Source organism: Caretta caretta, chromosome 5, assembly GCF_965140235.1.
Source record: "Caretta caretta isolate rCarCar2 chromosome 5, rCarCar1.hap1, whole genome shotgun sequence".
Taxonomy (NCBI): Eukaryota; Metazoa; Chordata; order Testudines; family Cheloniidae; genus Caretta; species Caretta caretta.
The window spans coordinates 36,314,825-36,334,102 of NC_134210.1; the positions used below are offsets into that span (position 1 = coordinate 36,314,825).

Consider the following 19,278-nt stretch of genomic DNA (forward strand, 5'->3'; position numbering starts at 1 on the left):
CTATTGTTTGTCTGCATAATCTCTGTCTGGTTCTGTGATTGTTCCTGTCTGCTGTATAATTAATTTTGCTGGGTGTAAACTAATTAAGGTGGTGGGATATAATTGGTTACATAATCATGTTACAATATGTTAGGATTGGTTAGTTAAATTTCAGGAAAATGATTGGTTAAGGTATAGCTAAGCAGAACTCAAGTTTTACTATATAGTCTGCAGTCAATCAGGAAGTGAGTAAGTGAGTGGGTGGGTGGCTGGGTGGGAAATGGGAACAGGGAATGGGGGTGGGGAAATTGGAATCATGTTTGGCTAAGGGCAGGAATGGGAACAGGGACACAGGTGTAAGGCTCTGTGGTGTCAGAGCTGGGAAGGGGGACACTAAGGAAGGAAACTGGAATCATGCTTGCTGGAAGTTCACCCCAATAAACATCGAATTTTTGCACCTTTGGACTTCGGGTATTGTTGCTCTCTGTTCATGTGAGAAGGACCAGGGAAGTAAGTGGGTGAAGGAATAAGCCCCCTAACAAGGACCCCACTGTGCTATATGCTACTCAAACAAAGAACAAAAGGATAATCCTTGCCCCAAAGAGCTTACATCGAACCCAAACCCTTGGGCGCCATATATGTGATAGCCAAAAATTAGTAGAAAGGAATAGTTCTCCAGTTCCTAGTGTAAGAGAGTTGACCAAGGGGTTATACAATATGAAGAGCAGGGTTTTTTTTAATGGAAAAGTATATTCAGATCACTCTGATACACCCGTTTAAGTGTTCATATATCGATAATCACACTTGTATGGCAACAGTGGAGCACTATCAATTTTTTTTGATGATTCAGACTTTAATCAACCTCCTAAAAAAAAGGCAGGTCTGAGCCAGTGTTGATTCAAATAATCAGCACTTTGAGAACAATATATATTTGATAAAAAGAAAGCTAAGATTTATGCACCTAACAGATGTGAACACAGCATCTTGCCTTGGTCTGTGATTCTACGGCACCAGGAGACAGATAGTAAGGAGACTGGAATGACAACAAGCACTGTGATCAACGGAAATAGCTGCTGCCAGTTACAAAAGTAAAGCAGAAAACCCATCCTGTTCCCCTTGTTTCTCAGAAATAATCTATTTTTAAACTGGGGTTAGTTGCTGACCAGCGAGAAAAGCAGTCACCAAAATGCAGTAATAACTGAAATGATAAAATCATAGAGTTTTAAGGGCAGAAGGCACCACCAGATCATCCACTCTGACCTTCTGTAAATCACAGGCCACCAACACCACCCAGCACCTGCGCACTAAACTGAACAACTGAAAACAGACGAAAGCTTTACAGCCCACAAATACACCAGACTAGGCTATTACTCAAATTCAGTGGACATGGTGTAAAACAATATCTATACAACAGAAAAAAATAGTGTATTTTGCCAGAATCCCAGATTTCTACCATTTATTTTCCTGATTTAGGCCTTTCTTCTCTGGCTTCACTGGCAACATCTATGCTGTGATACATCCTCCCCCTTTTCTGAGAAATAAACTGGACCTTAGACTTCAAAACCTGAATATCATGAGTGTGGGACTTGGGAAGCTGGCTGACTTTATAGGTGGGTAAGAAGACCAATGGGTCCTCCCTGTCTTCCATATTTTGTCAGAACAGCAGCAGTGGCAGGCAAGCAGTTTGGAAGTACCAGCCTCTGCTTAGCAGGAGGAAGTACTATGTTGAATCTAGACATGTTTGTCATGTTTAAACATGTGCTTCCAACATGCCTCCCAGCAAGTGTCTCCCGTTTGGTACCTAGGACCAAATAAACTGCTGCAATTACCTACTTTAGAGTGGCTGGTTGATAAGGAGATTATTGCTCGTTCCCTCATGGAATAGCATTTAAAAAACTCACACATAATGAGTATCATATCCCGCTATGACTAAGAGGGTGCGGTCAAGCCAGTTATCTGCTCGGGCCATGTATGCACTTTGTTCGATCCATCTCCTAGGTCTGATAGTTTATCATCATGTCATATGAAATTCCAGAAGGGCCCAATATTGCAGCTGTAGCAGTAAATTAGGATAATCAGTGGGAGATCAGTTCTCTGTTGCACAGTACTGTATCACTGTATCATGCTGAATAAGCCTCTTGAAAGACTGTGTGTGGTATTTTTTCCCCTAAAGGAAAAACATACCTTTTGTTTATCTGACTGTGACAGGTTGAATCACAGAACCCCCCCTGGGAGCTGCCACCTGATATGCCAAGACTACTTCTGCCCCTGCTTTCCTGCCCTGGCACCTTAGAACTTCAGTGCCCTGCCTGGTTTGAGCCAGACCCGCTAGCCTGCTGCAAACCAGACCTGGGTCTGAACCACGTCCCCTAACAGCTGTAGGCTTAACTGAAAGCAGCTTACAGAAGTGTTCCTGTCTTTGACACTCAGATGCCCAACTCCCAATGGGGTCCAAACCCTGAATAAATCCATTTTACCCTGTATAAAGCTTATACAGGGTAAACTCATAAATTGTTTGCCTTCTATAACACTGAGAGAGAGGTATGCACACCTGTTTGCCCCCCCCCCGGTATTAATACATCCTCTGGGTTAATTAAAAAGTAAGAAGTGATTTTATTAAATACAGAAAATAGGATTTAAGTGGTTCCAAGTAGTAACAGACAGAACAAAGTGAATTACCAAGCAAAATAAAATAAAACACGCAAGTCTAAGTCTAGTACAGTAATAACTGAATACAGATAAAATCTCTCCCTCAGAGATGTTTCAATAAGTTTCTTTCACAGACCAGACACCTTTCTAGTCTGGGCACAATCCTTTCCCCTTGTTCCAGCTCAGGTGGTAAGTAGGGGATTTCTCATGATGGCTGCCCTCTTTGTTCTGTTCCACCCCCTTATATGGCTTTGGCACAACGTGGGAAACCGTTGTCTCTCTGGGTCCCCCCACACAAATGGAAAAGCACCAGGTTTAAGATGGATTTCACTACCAGGTGACATGATCACATGTCCTGTGAGATTCCAAGCCTTCATTCCTCACAGCCTGCAAACAGAGCCATCCACAGTCAGTTGTCCTGGCTGATGGGAGTCATCAAGATTCCTAACCACCATTAATGGCCCACACTTTGCATAATTACAATAGGCCCTCAGAGTTATATTTCATATTTCTAGTTTCAGATACAAGAGTGATACATTTATACAAATAGGATGACCACACTCAGTAGATTATAAACTTCGTAATGATACCTTACAAGAGACCTTCTGCATGAAGCATATTCCAGTTACAGTATATTCACACTCATTAGCATATTTTTATAAAATCATATAGAGTGCATCACACTGACTATTCCTGTTTATGGAGATTTACTATGGGCTTGGTATCAAATGTATGTGCACTGCTCCTCTTGCAAGGCTCAGAGGGAATAATGACTACCTTCTTTTGGATCAACTTGCCCTGAGATCTTGTTTGCTGGGCCTGGTCTCTGGACGGCGTTCCCTCCACTAATTCAAACTGAAGTCACCTCCTGAGCTGACCACCCTATCCAGACTGCTGTCATTGTCAGAAAAAATCATTTGTTTTTTTTTAGTTTCTGCCAACTAGTAAGTAAACACTTTGTCTCCCAAGCCGAGGTGAGGTCATAGAGATACTGAGCGGAGCTGGGAGTCTGAATGAGCCAGTTAATAACTTCACTTTTGTTATTTATTTGCCATTCATCCAGAAGAATCCCAAAGTGCTTCACCCACTTTACTAACTCTCTCTAACGGGATCACTTCACACACCACTGAAATCTAGTCACCTCCAGGAAAGAGTGCAGCAGCTGTTGACAGTACACAGGAACACTTCAGGACAGGAGGTAAAGAATACTTTACCCAGTTGAAACTACGAGGACATTTAATGTAATCGCCTTGTAGTAAGTTGGAATTTGGCTAGGATACCAGGACTAACCACCCCTATTCTGCAAAAAGTACCATGGGATCTTTAATGAACTGTGAGGTCAGGGCTATCTTCTCTAGCAACACAGAGCCCTCTAGCACTGTGTTAAGTCATTGATTCATTACTGAGTCAAAGAGAAGAATGCCACCTACAGTGGAGTTTTCTAAGACCCAAGGTATTTCTCAAGGTTATTGAAGGTTGCTTTTTATTAACTAACCTTACAGTCACCTATTGGTTATCACCCCTCAGTATAGCCCCAGCTAAATAAAGCATACTTCATGCTCATCATGGTAAACAGTTATAGCTAATATTACTTCTGTAAATTAGAATCAAAGCAGCATAGTCTAGTAGACTGAGCCTGGAGTTGGAAGTCAAGAATTTCCCGTTTCAATCTCGGTTCTGAAACTCACTTCCTCTGTGGCATGTTACTGAGGCCCTTAAACCGTAGGAATTTAAGCACATGCTAAAAGTTAAGTATGCTTTGATACTTTGCTGGCTAGAAATGGGATTACTCATGTGCTTAAAATTAAGCACACTTGAGTGCTTTGTTGAATTGGGGTCATAATCTCTCTATGTCTCACTTCCTTCATCTGTTAAATAGGGATAATAATGTTGACTTACCTACAACATAAAGATTTTGTTAGGATTAATTCAATTTATGTTTATACAGTTCTTTGAAACTATAAAGCCCTATAAAAGTACTAATACAGAACAGAATAGTTTATGCTCCCGAATGTTTTTATGCTCTGCTACTTAATGAAGTATTGAAGCTACATGCGTGCACAGTACAAATATCCACCACTTGCTATTAAAACTGAGTGAATAAATCACAGTAAATAATTTATTCTACAGATTCTGGCTTTTCCTCTTCTTTAAAATTGTCTACTATCATCAAAACACAATATATTCAAATACATTTGTGGATCAAAAGAAAAAAAAATCACACTTTGCTTCAGGAAACAATGCTTGGCTTGAAGATCGTTTGCAAACATAAAGCCAGTTTGCACTGTCAATTAGTTATATGTATCATGTAGTTTTATTTCTTTAACTTGGTTGGATGATTTATTTAATGAAACAACAGTGCAGACTTCAAATATAAACTGAAGTTTGCAGTGTTGATTAGTTACCCAAGACACATACTATTGTTTTATCCATGAATTGAGTGCTCAAATATTTGTGAAAAGAGAAAATAAAGTGTCATGAACATTGTACTGCATATTTGTGCTTGAATATGGCGTGAAAGTCAGAGGCTGCTGAGATGTCCAGTAAATACCCAAAGAGGTACAAAATGGGAGCCCAAGAAATAGAAATAGATTCTTTTCATAACTACTGCCTCCTGGGAGAGAGAGACAAGGTGGGTGAGGTAGTATCTTTTATTGGTTGGTAGCGTTGGTGTAATCTCAAAAGCTTGTCTCTCTCACCAATACAAGTTGGTCCAATACAAAATATTACAGACACAAGGTGGGTGAGGTAATATCCTGGGACTGACACAGCTACAACAAACACTGCATACAACCCTGGGAGAGAGTCTATTTACTGTGCCAGCTGATAATATTCTCATCAAATTCACTGATGCTTGATGAAGTACAATTAGCCTAACTCTTTTGTCTTTTCTTCTCTTTGTATTGTGATGTTAGCACTCAGGAAAGCACAATTCACTTTTCCAAAGGTTAATGTCATACTATCTTGTAGGGGACAATGCAAATGCCTAGCAGAATCCTGGGTGCTCATTAATAATAATAGTCCTGCACTGGCAGAGGGAAAAGCTAGTTGGCCTAACTGAGCTATTTCCTCTCTAATTGCTACGGGCCATTTCATTCCCTGTATTTTAAAGCCTGGAGGGGATTACAGGAGTAGAAAGGGGCATCTTTCAACCCTGTTCAATTAATAGGAAGTGCCAGTTGCAATTAAAGCGGATATTGTTAGTATTAATTCTAGAGCTGGTTAAAAAGAAAAATAAAAAAATAAAAAGCAAGCATGTGCTGTAAGTGGGTGGGGGCAGAAAATTGAATCCCAAAACCCAAAATATTCTGCTTTAGAAATTCCTGCAACAGTACCTCCTGGGAGTTGTTGTTTAGATGCCTTATGATCTCATTCTCACCTATACACTGTGCTCCCTGGTCAGACTACATTTTCATGATGCACCCTAGTCTCCCCTCTTGGAGCCAGCAGGTAGTTCATCATGGGCTTCTCCAACCATGGTGTATCATGGAAGATGTAGCCTGCACTTTTTGTGAAAAATTTCATTTTGTCAAAAATGCAATTTTTCATCAAAAAGAGTTTCAACAGAAAATTTTCAACCAGCTCTAATTAATTCTCAGATTCCTACTCCTATTCCTGAAAGTTGTGGGTGTGAGGCCAGGTGGGGGTTGAGATGCATTGACAGTACAACTCTCCCTGGGGTTAGCCAGTATTTGGGGCCTTTCAGGGTTGTTTTCATTAGGAGGAGAAATTGAAGATGAAAGTCAGGTATATCCATTGGTGCAATCCTGTTCATTTACAAAGAATGTACATAAAGTCCTTCCCCTGAATATAGTAGGAATAAACAGCATCAGGCAGTTTCCTTGCTTAAAAAATCCCCCACCCTGCCTCTCCAGTGAGTTCTGTGCCCAAGAAATTCCATCTCTCTGCTTCCATTCAGGGACACGCTCACCACTGCTTCTCTCACTTTCTGCCTCTAATACCACAGCCTGCAAACCCAAGCTCCTTGGCTATGTCTACTCTACAGCTTATGTTGGCATAACTGTTCCTTCTCTTCTTCATTAGCTTTTCAAGACTGGGTTTTAAAACCACATGTGAAACCCACTCGTTCAGTATTACTTACTGGCTGCAAGTGTAATAATCTGCACACTGTCATGTGTCCTGAAACAGATCAAGGCAGGCTGTCTGCGGAACTGTGATGGATGCAGGTAGGTGTTTTGGATAAAGAGCCTATGCCAGCCTCATGCTGTAGGAGGCTGCTGCACTGTGATACATATAATAGTATTACTGCCTGAGGAATGTACAAAAAGACCGAAAAAAAACAAACCCAACCCAATAACCCCCACCTTACCTTTAATATCTCTAAGATGCCTTTCTGTGCTGGAGGCCACCTGTGCATATCCATTATCAAACAATCTGCTTTTGATGGTGCCCTCAAAGGCTGCCTTTCGCTGCACTGATTGTAATATGTTAAAAGATTACTTTGATTTTTTAATAAACGGAGAGGTCCATTAGAAATGCTTTCTTCAAACAGCTCCAGCAACCAACCTTGCAGACTTGGCAGATTTCCCCTTCCAGCTCGCTAAGCCTCATATTAGCTGCAGTACGGATACAGCTTCCACTTTCAAACTATCTTCATTTAGCCTTCTTTAAAACACTGCCAAGCCGCACAGACCTGCTACTGAAAGATTGATTGTCATTTTGTGATCACTCCCCAAATGTCCCCAAGAACAATGAATAAATCACCCATTTTCATTAACTAATTTTTTAAAAAGAAAAATCAGTTTTTTCTTTGTAAATTACAGTAGAAGCATTATTTGCCAATGAAAAGTATAACTGGATTAAAAAAAGAATTTGGTAAGTTCATGGAGAATAGGCCCACATATGGCCATCAGCCAAGATGGTCAGGGACGTAACCCTATCCTCCCGGTGTCTCTAAACCTCTAACCGCCAGAAGCTGGGACTGGACAACAGGGGATGGATCACTCAAAACTGGCCTGTTCTGTACATTCCCTCTGAAGCCTCTGACACTGGCCATTGTCAGAGACAGGACACTGGGCTAGATGGACCATTGGTCTGACCCAGTATGGACATTCTTATGAATTCAGTAATAAACCCCAATGCAAACGTTTTTAAATTCTGCTTTATCCCTTATATAACCCATTCTACTTATTAAAGTCAGCAAAATAAGTCACACAATAGATGCTGACTTTGTTTTGAGAGAGGGAGCAGGAGATCTATTCATTGCACAGCACTAATCCCTGCTTTCATTCTGGATTGTGGTTTACCCAATGAAACATACCAACTGTGGATTATTTATGATCACATATTCCCTTCATTCAAATATTCAATCTGTGATGTGCTTGCTTTTCTGCATTCCAAATATTTTCCAACTGAATTTCTCTCAGCAAGAAAAGTAGAGGCTGTGAAATTGACATGAGCGAGTTAATAAGATGTAAAGAACAGAATCATTTGACAACCTGATATAAAAGGCCAAATTCTGCTCACATTTACTCCTGAAAGACCACAAATTAATGGGCCACACAGATAAGGAAACAAAGCAGAACACAGATAGCAAGCCAGAGTGTCCATCTTATTATATATGGTATCATGACTGGCAGACATTGGCAAAGGACTTAAATTCAGTTTACTTGGGATTTTTCTGCTCCATTGAAGTTGATCTCTGCTGGATGCACCAATAAAGGATAAAACCAAACCAAACCATTGCTCTCATTTGATTAGATAATGGTGTTGGTTAATAATAATACAATGGCTTTTTACCTTGAACATCTGGATTCAGATGTAGTATAGATCATAAATGAAATGGGATTGTTGGTCTCAACCTAGTTCCTACCTGAGATTGGTCCACTTTACAAAAATTACTACTTGATATGTCCCAGTTCATCATAACTGGAAGCCTCAGTTTCAAGGGAGGCTCAGATCTAGTGTAATAGAGATGATACAGATAAAGCCTGCAGTGCTGTGCTGGACTGCAGGGGGAAACTTGCACACTAACTGCCTGTGTTCTGGTCTATATTAAGAAGCCTTTCACCATCATGGCTTGTAAAGGTCCATGTTACTAGTTCCAATATATTGAAAATATGAATTATTACTCTAGTATAATGAAAACAAGCACCAGCTCTCCAATATGTCAGACATATAGCAATACAAGAAAAATGAGCCATAAAGATTGAAACTCTGCAAAACCTATTTTAATGCCAGAATGAAGACAATTCCATCTCTATTGCAAACTTACACAGAAAAAACATAACATTTTACCAGATACTGGTTTGTCATCATATCAAAAATGAATAGGTTTTAGTGGCATTTAAAAATTAGTGATAGTGTTTTGTTACTCACATGCAGAAGTTGCCACAAAGATCCATATTCTGCTCCCATTGAAATCAAAGACCATATTTCCCACTGACTTCAAAAGGATCAATGGACCAGGCCTCAAGATTTCAAATAGAAGAGGCCTTTGCTCTACACACATTATCCATGCAGCTATGTATGCACTTTTGCACACATATTTTGCCTCTTTTCAACTCTTGGGCCAAATTTTGCTAAGATAAGAGCATATTAAATTAGACCTTTTAAAGGATGGATCCAAAGCCCATTGAAGTCAATGCGAAGATTTGGGATCAGGCCTTTTTGTTGTTGGACACTGTTGCTATTGGGAAAAGAGTAACTTGATTACCTTTCCAAGTTAATTTTCTTTACAAAAATCATATTATTAGAAATAAATATACAAATAAATACTAGGCCAAAAGGGGTTGATTTTGGTTTTGAAAAAAACCACCACAAAAAAACACACAACCACCCTCAATTCCCTCCCCTCCAAAAAACAAACAAACCCCAAAACCCTAAAAGGGTGCTTTAGGCCTTTATGCTTTATCCAAATCCTTAAGATTGTGGAGGATAGGTGGTTTCTGTAATTGGTTTGGAGTTGAATACATCTAAAAATTGGGAATCATTTTTGCTTTGCAAAATCTTGTCATCTAGAGTTTTGTTTTTCAAATGAGTAAATAGCTACATCAATAATACAGTACTTTTCACTTCCAGCGTGCCTTTTATCTGAGGCTGTCAAATCATTTTACCACCATTAATGATTCCTCAACACTCAAGAGTAAGAACATATTATCATCATCTCCATGTCAGAAGCAATTAAAATGTAGACATAGGGAAGTAAAGTGGCTTGCCCAAGCTAGTGGCATAGATGGAAAAAGAATCCAGACTCCTAGTCCAGTGCTAAAACTACTACTAGACAATGTTCCCAAAACCAGCCCTGGGTCATCTTCAGGCTTTCATCTAAACGCCAGTGTTGACATGGGTGGTAATGTATTTGCCCCACCTGTACTAATATAACATAATAGAAAAAAAAGTCATGGGTATGGCATGAAGTAGTTTACAGGGGGTGCAAATACAATTTTAAAAAGGGATATCGTTTCCTTTACGCAGTCTCTCACAGAGCTTTACAACGAGGGATAAAACAACAAAGCAAATGACTCACCAAAAAACTCATCTAAATTCCCAGCCGAAAAATTGATCATCCTAATTTGGAAATGAAAGGCTTCCGTGTTCCTGGAAGGTTGAAGGGGCCCCATTTTCTCTCTCTCTCTCCCCTTCTCCAGGGAGCTACCAGAGTATTTAGGCTCTCTCTATCCTAGGAGTTTTGTACTGGTGAAACCAGGGTTTTGATGCAGTTTCATCAATCCAAAGCTTGAGTGTAGACACACTGCACCAGCATAAACTGTGATTAGCTCTGTTGTGGTTTCTCTCTGTTTCAAACCATGACAGGCTGAACCAGTCTCCACTAGGGATTTGCACTGGTGCAGCTTGTTCAGTGTAGCTCTCCTGATGCAAACAACCCCTTTGTAGACAAAGGCTCTACGCATAAAAGTGCAATGTACAGCAACAGGGTGTGTGGCTAGGCTTGAGGGAAAAGGTCAGGGGATACAGTGCTTTGCATGTTATGTTCCCTCAAGAAACTGTCTTAAAGACAGCCATGTGAACACAGCTTAGTAAAGGGCCGCTCTGAGCAACTTCATTGACTTGGCCATCCTCTGTGCTGCTCACCAGCATACAGCAGCAGTACGCAACCCTGTGGCAGCTCAGCGCCTGGATTAACTTGGTGACCACCGCTGGGAGAGCACATGAGTGGAGATTTGCTCTTTGTTCAGGCTACACTGCTTTCCTCCCTACAGTGCTGCTGGTTCTGAGGTGCAGGAGACCATGAGACTAAACTGTAGCCTTTTCAAACCTGCAGCATCACTGCATTCTTTTCTGTACCTTGGTGTGTTTTTGACCTCGAGGCTCGGGGTGGGAGAAGTGGAACATGGAGCTCGGAAATACTCAGTGGTTTTGATATTCAAAAAAATGGATAAGAAACTCACCCCAATTTCATCAAAGGAAAAACATCCACTGCCAATAATCGTCCTAATGTCACTGGGCTGCTTTTGGATTTTCTACTGCAATGGCAATTCTCTCAGTGAGACAGCAGCCTCCTCACTCCCATCTGTGCTCTGCACCAAAACAAAGAGGAAACGGGTGTCTGCTTGTTTTATGCAGCTTGACCCCCAGCCTGCAATTTTTATGATTTGTGTGCCAGTGAAAGGCAAAGAAAGGGGAAAAAAGCAAGAGCACAAGACAAACAAGGGAAAAGAAGCTACATTTTTCCTAAGCTGCTCCAGGACTGACCGCAGCTTAGCTAGGGCTGATTTGTAGCCATCCAGTAAGCGAACACAAAAGCGTCAGGGAAAAGGCACAAAAGGCTCTACTTAGAGATTGACAGCTTGTTAAGGACTATTATTAATACAAGTTCAGCTTAACTGACAGGGTCACCTATATGCTGCTGTTTGGGCTGCTTGCCTTGGTCTCATAGCATCTTGTAACATTTTTCTTCAGAAAGTTTCATCTGACAAACCAGTTATCCAGACTTTGGTCCTCAGTCATCTGAGTATATAGTTTCTGTTCTCATTCATCACTGACTTAAAAGACACCACACACCAGTTTCACCACGTCCTCTGTGAATGGAGAATTAACTTGGTAAAGAGAGCTGTTATGTGTTTGAACCTTAAAAATGACATTTCACTAGGAAAATCAGCTAATTACGTCCCTTGTGTCAAGGCATTACATGTAAACAATGACACAGATATTATTTAAAGGTATATTATAGACTGGGACTTGCCCTGAATGCCTTACAATCCAAGACCACAATCTGGCCATCTGCAAACACAAGTGGACTGCCATGTCTGTGCAGAACGGGACTTCATTGGTCTCTGTGTGGGTGCAGCAGTCTGCCAGGCCTTGTAAACTGCAGGATCATGGCCCAGCTGGACAACACACTTACAAAGAAGTTATTGAAAAGAATGAACAATTTTGTTTCCATCCTTTCCAATTCTAATTATTTCTTCTCAAACCCCAGATTAACCAACCTGACTTATTTCCCCTGAATTGGAAAATGCTTTACAAAGGTGACTCAAAACAAGGAGCTCAAAATTAATGTCACATTAAAAATGCTGACATGTTACAAATACACTAAAATGCGATTTGATGAGCATCCCGGATTTAGAAAAGATAAGGAAATAATAGGGGATCTGTTTCTGGTACAGCATAATCAATGACACCAGCCAATGACATTCCTGTTATTTAGTGACCAGAAAGTTGAATATTCAAAGCTCTTGCTAGCGGGTCAGATGTTGCTCATCTCCTTCCCCAAAAGCAGCTGAACCGATACAGTTTCAGTGTATGGAGGATGGAGTAAGGGGGATACCTTCTGTGTACCAGGAAACTCTGTTCCAAGGTGCCTCCAGCAGCATGGTGGTTGTGGGTGTGGACAGTTATAGGAGCAGTGGGACCCCACAGGTCTAAATCCCATGAGAAGGGATTACACAAGGTCCGTAGCCAGCATGATTACTAGTGGCAGTGGAGTGGTTTGCCCAGCACACTAGCATGAGACCGTGTGTACACGTATTTTTGGGTGGAGTAGAATACTTCCCTGCAGTCTTTTAAAGCCAAACCTTTGCACAGGGCTGGTGGGGCACTACAGTCCACCCTACTGTACTGAGCTGTGTATGTGTATTTCAGAAAATCGATACCACTGTTAATAGATAGGAACAGTTTTAGGGGAAAAAGCATAAAAGGCCAAACCCTCAGCTGATGTGAATCAGCACAGTTCCATTGACTTCAAAAGAGCTATGCCAATCTATGCTGGCTGAGCATCTGGTCCATAGTCACAAAAGTTGTGATTTTTTAAAAAAAACTTGGAGTCTTATTCATAACAATGTTTTTTACGACAGCCAGGAGTCCTACTCTCCTGTCTGTGTTGTAATTGCAGTACAACCAACCATCATCATAACCCAGGAATTTCTGTGTGACATACAGGAGGTGAGCATGCAGCACCCTATCAGCAGGCAGAGTCGGGAGGGGGCACTGGCAGCCAGTAACATTCCAGTGATGTCTGGGCATTAATAGAAAATGTAGGAAACTGGGACAATTTGGTTAAAAAGAAGGTTGTGAGAGTTCAAAGCTGCTCAAGGGCAATCTTAATTTATGTGCCAATAAGTTACACAAATATTTTCTCTACTATTCAATTAAGAACAAGTAGTTACCTTGGCAACTGCCACATTACATGGAACTTATCCTAGCTCCGAGTTCCAACAGAGTACTTTCCCTAAGAAAGGGTCACGCTCATCTATCATGTAAATGTCTAATTTGTACAAGGTTTTAAGGCGGGGGAAGGGGGGAATTGACTTTTCAATGACTGAACACTAACCTTCTCTCCTGCCACAGGCAGACTTGGGCTTTCTTTCTTTTTTTCTTTATATGTTGATTTTATCTTTAGGATCATATTAAGATTTTAAAAAAGTAAACGACTAAGATTACAAAATATTTGCGTTATAAGATGGAAAGGGAAGTGCTGTGGGTGAAAGGAGGGGGTGTTCAGGAGACAGTTTTCTTCCATTCAGATTTTGTTACTGTTTGCAATTGTACTTTATATGGGTCAACTATGATATTGGGGATGAGCCCTTCTATGGGCAAAAAAGCAGACTCTACATGTGAATGCACATCAGATTATTATTCCCTTCTCAACGATCACCTTACTGAGTGCTACTATTACACTGCCACATAAATCTTTGAAGGGTTTCTGCCTTCTAGCATGTAGGTCCAGGTCTAGACATGTGCCAAGTGTGTGGCTGCAGAGGATCCTGTGGTTTTTGTGACAGGTTTCAGAAGGGTAGCTGTGTTAGTCTGTATCAGTAAAAACAACGAGGAGTCCTTGTGGCACCTTAGAGACTAACAAATTTATTTGGGCACAAGCTTTCGTGGGATATAAGCCACTTCATCAGATGCATGGAGTGGAAAATACAGTAAGCAGATATAAATATACAGCACATGAAAAGATGGGAGTTGCCTTACGAAGTAGGGGGTCAGTGCTAAGAAGGCCAATTCAATCAGGGTGGATGTAGCCCATTCCCAACTGTTGACAAGGAGGGGTGAGTATCAACAAAGGGAAAATTATTTTTTGTAGTGACCCAGCCACTCCCAGTCTTTATTCAGGCCTAATTTGATGGTGTCAAGTTTGCAAATTAATTCCAGTTCTGCAGTTTCTTGTTGAAGTCTGTTTTTGAAGTTTTTTTGTTGAAGAGTTGCCATTTTTAAGTCTGTTATTGAGTGTCCAGGGAGACTAGCAACTACACACCACACAGCAGAAACACTAACCCGAGAACCAACCCCTGCAACAAACCCTGTTGCCAACTCTGTCCGCATGTCTATTCAAGGGACACCATCATAGGACCCAACCACATCAGCCACACCATAAAGGGCTCGTTCACCTGCACATCTACCAATGTGATATATGCCATCATGTGCCCATGTGCCAACATTGCCCCTCTGCTACGTACATTGGCCAAACCGGACAGTCTCTACGCAAAAGAATAAATGGACACAAATCAGACATCAAGAATTGTAACATTCAAAAACCAGTAGGAAAGCACTTCAATCTTCCTGGACACTCAATTACAGACTTAAAAGTCACCATTCTTTAACAAAAAAACACAAAATTATATCACTCTTTTCCTATTGCACTACATATTGTTCTCAAGAAACAGCAATTCTAAGGCCTTTAGCAAAAAAATTCTACTGTCAGTAAATAGACTAATTGATGGTTCTCATTTTACAATGCCTCTTAAAAGAAAATATTTAGATACCAAAAATCAAGAGAACAGAAAACAATACATAACTTGCCCACCCCCCACAAACAGTTCAAGGATTAGCGTTAAGGTATGATTGTGATGAACTATGCGTTTCTTTATACACACCCAGTATGTTCATGATCAAAATAATGTGCTTTGGTTATCATGTGGTCAGTGTAAAATTTACAATGCCCTTCACTATTTTCTTTTCAATGCTTGAGTGTTGTAAATGATGTGACAGGTAAATTCACTGTTATAATATAGCAACCTTATCTGATTTTTGTTTCTGCTCACCCCCACAATTAATTGCATGCTTTCTGAATTCAATCCCACCTCCCTCTTAATTGCACGTTGTAATGCATAAGTCTCTCTCGCTGGCTATTCTTCATGTGGGATTTTAAATATTGTGTCTGATGGATTGGGTGGGATAGGAAACACAGCATTGCCAGTTAGTGTGTGTGACGGGTATGCCCTTAATGTGTTTTTCTTCTATCTGGTGAGAGCTGGAACATTTTTGCTAATCCTGGGTTTCTTCTCCTTGACACTAGATGCTCCCTCTAGCTGGACTGCTGTCGTGAACAGGGTCTTCCTGCAGCTGGGGAGATGATGTGAATCCTGACCCTAGGCTCATGGGGTTCTTGCAAACATAGTTCAGTAGCTAAGTGACAATCTGGTAGCCTGCATACTTGCTTGTGATTGGGTAAATACACGAATACAGGTTCAGGCCTGATTTTTATTTATTTATTTATTTATTTAAGGATGGTGCTGAGTCACCTGACTTGCCCAATCCAATGGCCCACAGTGATTCTCTGGCTTGAAAGACAGTACCTAAGACCTGCATCCAGGCAGAAGTCAAGCACTGCCCTTCCAGTTGCTTTACTTGATTAAATCCCTGTGAATGCCTCAAAAACCTGATCTCCCTCCCTTAGTTCCTAAAATTCACCCACATCTTCCTACGGGCCGCTGACCCATACAGCCACAGCATCCTCCTACACCCAGATATACTATATTGATTATCAAAGTCTCCCTGAGGCACAATCCAATTTACTTTTCCCAGGGCCCTGTGAAAAACTGTGGGCCAGTCAAGCTGGTAGTTCCTTGAGCCTTCCCATGCTCCCGACCTCCTTCCCATTTAAATTAATAAAGCACCACACCCACCCTGGAAAGAAAAGGACATAGCTGTACTTATGCAATGCAGAAGGATGTAACAATAACCACATCACTCATAATCACTTTCCCAAGTCAGCATGCATAGTACCAACAAAAAACAAAAATAAAATACTGCTGGTCAGGAAACTTTTCATTCTAGAGGCAAGTGGAAATCTTTTTTAAAGCATAAAGAAAAGAATGTGACTTTGTTACACACATTCAGCGCTCAGGAGCCTGATATCCAAGGGGCATAAGCCAAACAGGGCTGCATCAGTTGTAACAGCACAGAATCTGCACTTTCAGGTCCCATACTGCCACTGGCCAGATCACCACCTTGCAAATTAAGAGGCTCCAGCTGTGTTCAGATACCGTGGGTAGCATCTGCGCCCTTGATAAGATCCAGACCACCATAAGTGTGATCCATAATCCTTCATTTGGACATGCCCCACACAGCAGTAATCCAACACTAAAGCACTAAACCCTACTAAAAACCCAGTTAAGTAACCACTCACTCCTCCGTGAACATCACTAAATTATAGTACTTCATGTGAATAATAACAGTTATCTCTTTCCAGCTCATTTTGCATTCCCAACACATCATGAGCTGGTAAACCTCAATGTGTGTGAAGCAATCTGGGTATTATCTGACCCATTTTATTCTGTACATCTCTTGCATAACTAGCGTCATGTGGTCATTTCCGCAATTAGCCACAGTATGTCCAGGTATGTTTTGCAGTTGCTGGAGAATGGCATATTATTTCCTAAAAGTCTTGTGATCACAGATCCATGCTAGAGAGGAGCATGAACCAAAATCCCCAATCTGAATGCCTGTGAAGATTGGCTCTAGATCCTTCTCACTATAATGGACTGATCCAAAAACTTGGATCCAGACATCCACAAACTTTGAAGCAGTGGATCCAGATTCATGGTTCAGGTCCATTTGCTAGGGAAAGGAAAGAAAGTGTAAATGACCATGCTCTTGTCCCTACCCTATTGTTCTGTCCTTGGTTCATTATGAACCCCGCCTACCAGTTTTCCTAATCCTATGATATTATGAGGCCTAATAGCATGTCTTGAAATAGTCCCTCCAATAATCCTAATGAAACATGCATCATGACCAGCAGGAATTAATGACAGTAATTGTTTTCATTCTGGCTCATGATGACTTTCCCTTTGGAAGTCTGAGATTAGGAAGAATGTAAAGAATGACAGAATGTAAGGTAAAAATGTAAAGTTGTGGGTTACTTGTGAAAGGATCACTCAGAAGCTGGATACCAGGCATTTAGAGCCTGAGCCAAACTCCACTGCCATCAACGGGAGTCTTTCCATTCCCGTCAATGCACTTTGGACTGAGCCTTTGGTGCAACCACTGATGCCTTCAGCAATGCAAATTATTTTAATATATTGTTTTAATTTATATATATTGTTTTTTTAATATATTTTAATATATTGTTGCTCACATAGTGCCTGCTCCTATGTCCATCACAGTTCGGTGCTGCCTCAGCATAGCTATTTACTTTTAAACATGAGTAATCCCATCCCTTTTCAGCAAAGCCTCTCCCAGCTCCCTCAGTTTTAAGCACATGCTTAAGTGTTTTGCAAAAATGGGGACTTAATGAGAAACTTCCAATTATTAACACCAATGGCTGTAGAAATAGGTGCTTAAGGGCCAGACCAAAAGTCCTTGCATGGCGATTTGTCTGCGTATGGCCTAAGAAAAGTCCACAGAATCAGCTCCTTTTCCTATACAAACTGAAGTCTAATTACCTGGTAAGGTTGTCCTCTTAGCTCCAATGCTGGATATGCATCTCTAGGGGCTTCCCAGTTTACCTTTAAAAAAAAAACAAAAACAAAAACAAACCCACCCAAACCCTGAAATTAATCATCTAATTCACCCTATAGTAATTTTTCTTAGAAATGTGGCCAAATTAATTTTCTTTTTAATTTACTAAATTAAAAAATATTTCAGTTACTTAATTTCCATAGATTTTGTCATAAGCACAAAAATGGTGTCTCATTACTTCCTTTTTAACAGATTTATTTTGTACTGATTCAAGTTAAATACATGACTTAACATTCTTGTTCTGTATGCATTCGTTATTTAGCTGTATAATACAATTTGTATTTCTATCTTAAAGATATCTTACTGTGCCAGTTGGTTTTTATGTAGTCTTCATGAGCAGAGAAAGCCCATACAACCACCCAAAATTTGAAATAGTAGCTGTAAATGGAAACTTTTTGAATAATTTCCATCAATGTTACAGTGGCTTCATTTATTACATTGTTGTCCAAAGGAAATTTTGTTCTTTTATGTTTCTAGAAATAATGTGAAAATGAAGTGTAGGTAAAGAGACACATATAGAGGTACAGACACATCCTAGGTGTTTGAAAGGGGGACACAACTATTTCCTTCACACATCTAATAAGCCAAAAGCGTCTCTCAGTTACACTGGTACCACCCTATTAATTTTTTCAGTGAGGTGGCAATGATATTGTCAAGGTTCCTTCCCCACTCTGAACTTTAGGGTACAGATGTGGGGACCTGCATGAAAGACCCCCTAAGCTTATTCTTACCAACTTAGGTTAAAACTTCCTCAAGGTACAAACTTTGCCTTGTCCTTGAACCCTATGCTGCCACCACCAAGCGTGTTAAAGAACAGGGAAAGAGCTCACTTGGAGACTTCTTCCCCCCAAGCCCTACACCCCCTTCCCTGGGGAAGGCTTGATAAAAATCCTCACCAATTTGCATAGGTGAACACAGACCCAAACCCTTGGATCTTCAGAACAATGAAAAAACAATCAGGATCTTAAAAGAAGAATTTTAATTAAAGAAAAAGTACAAGAATCACCTCTGTAAAATCAGGATGGTAACTACCTTAGAGGCTAATCAGATTCAAAACATAGAGAATCCCTCTAGGCAAAACCTTAAGTTACAAAAAGACACAAAAACAGGAATATAAATTCCATTCAGCACAGCTATTTTACCAGCCATTAAACAAAAGAAAATCTAATGCATTTCTAGCTAGATTACTTACTAGTTTAACAGAAGTTCTGAAGAGCATGCCTGACCTGGTCCCGGCAAAAGCATCACACAGACAGACAGACCCTTTGTTCCTCTCCCCCCCCCAGCTTTGAAAGTATCTTGTTTCCTCATTGGTCATTTTGGTCAGGTGCCAGCGAGGTTATCTTAGCTTCTTAACCCTTTACAGGTGAAAGGGTTTTTCCTCTGGCCAGGAGGGATTTTATAGCACTGTGGACAGAAAGGTGGTTACCCTTCCCTTTATATTTATGACAGATATAATAAAGCTGAGTTTGGCACAATGTGTTT

At 40.6% G+C, this 19,278-nt stretch overlaps 1 protein-coding gene across 5 annotated transcripts in view; it reads right to left on the minus strand.

Moving 5' to 3' along the window:
- Positions 1-19,056, minus strand: part of LOC142072119 (uncharacterized) — a 118,533-nt gene extending 99,477 nt beyond the window's left edge. The window contains exons 1-4 of one of the 5 annotated variants that reach the window (XR_012668411.1): positions 18,986-19,023; positions 17,718-17,780; positions 11,001-11,129; positions 7,454-8,030 (exon numbers count right to left, since the gene is read on the minus strand). The gene's annotated coding sequence lies outside the window, so the exon portion shown is untranslated. Of the gene's footprint in view, positions 1-7,453; positions 8,031-11,000; positions 11,130-17,717; positions 17,781-18,985 lie in introns of those variants that run through there. The other 4 variants (XR_012668410.1, XR_012668408.1, XR_012668409.1 and 1 more) reach the window with 4 other exon arrangements.
- Positions 19,057-19,278: the final 222 nt, after the last annotated feature.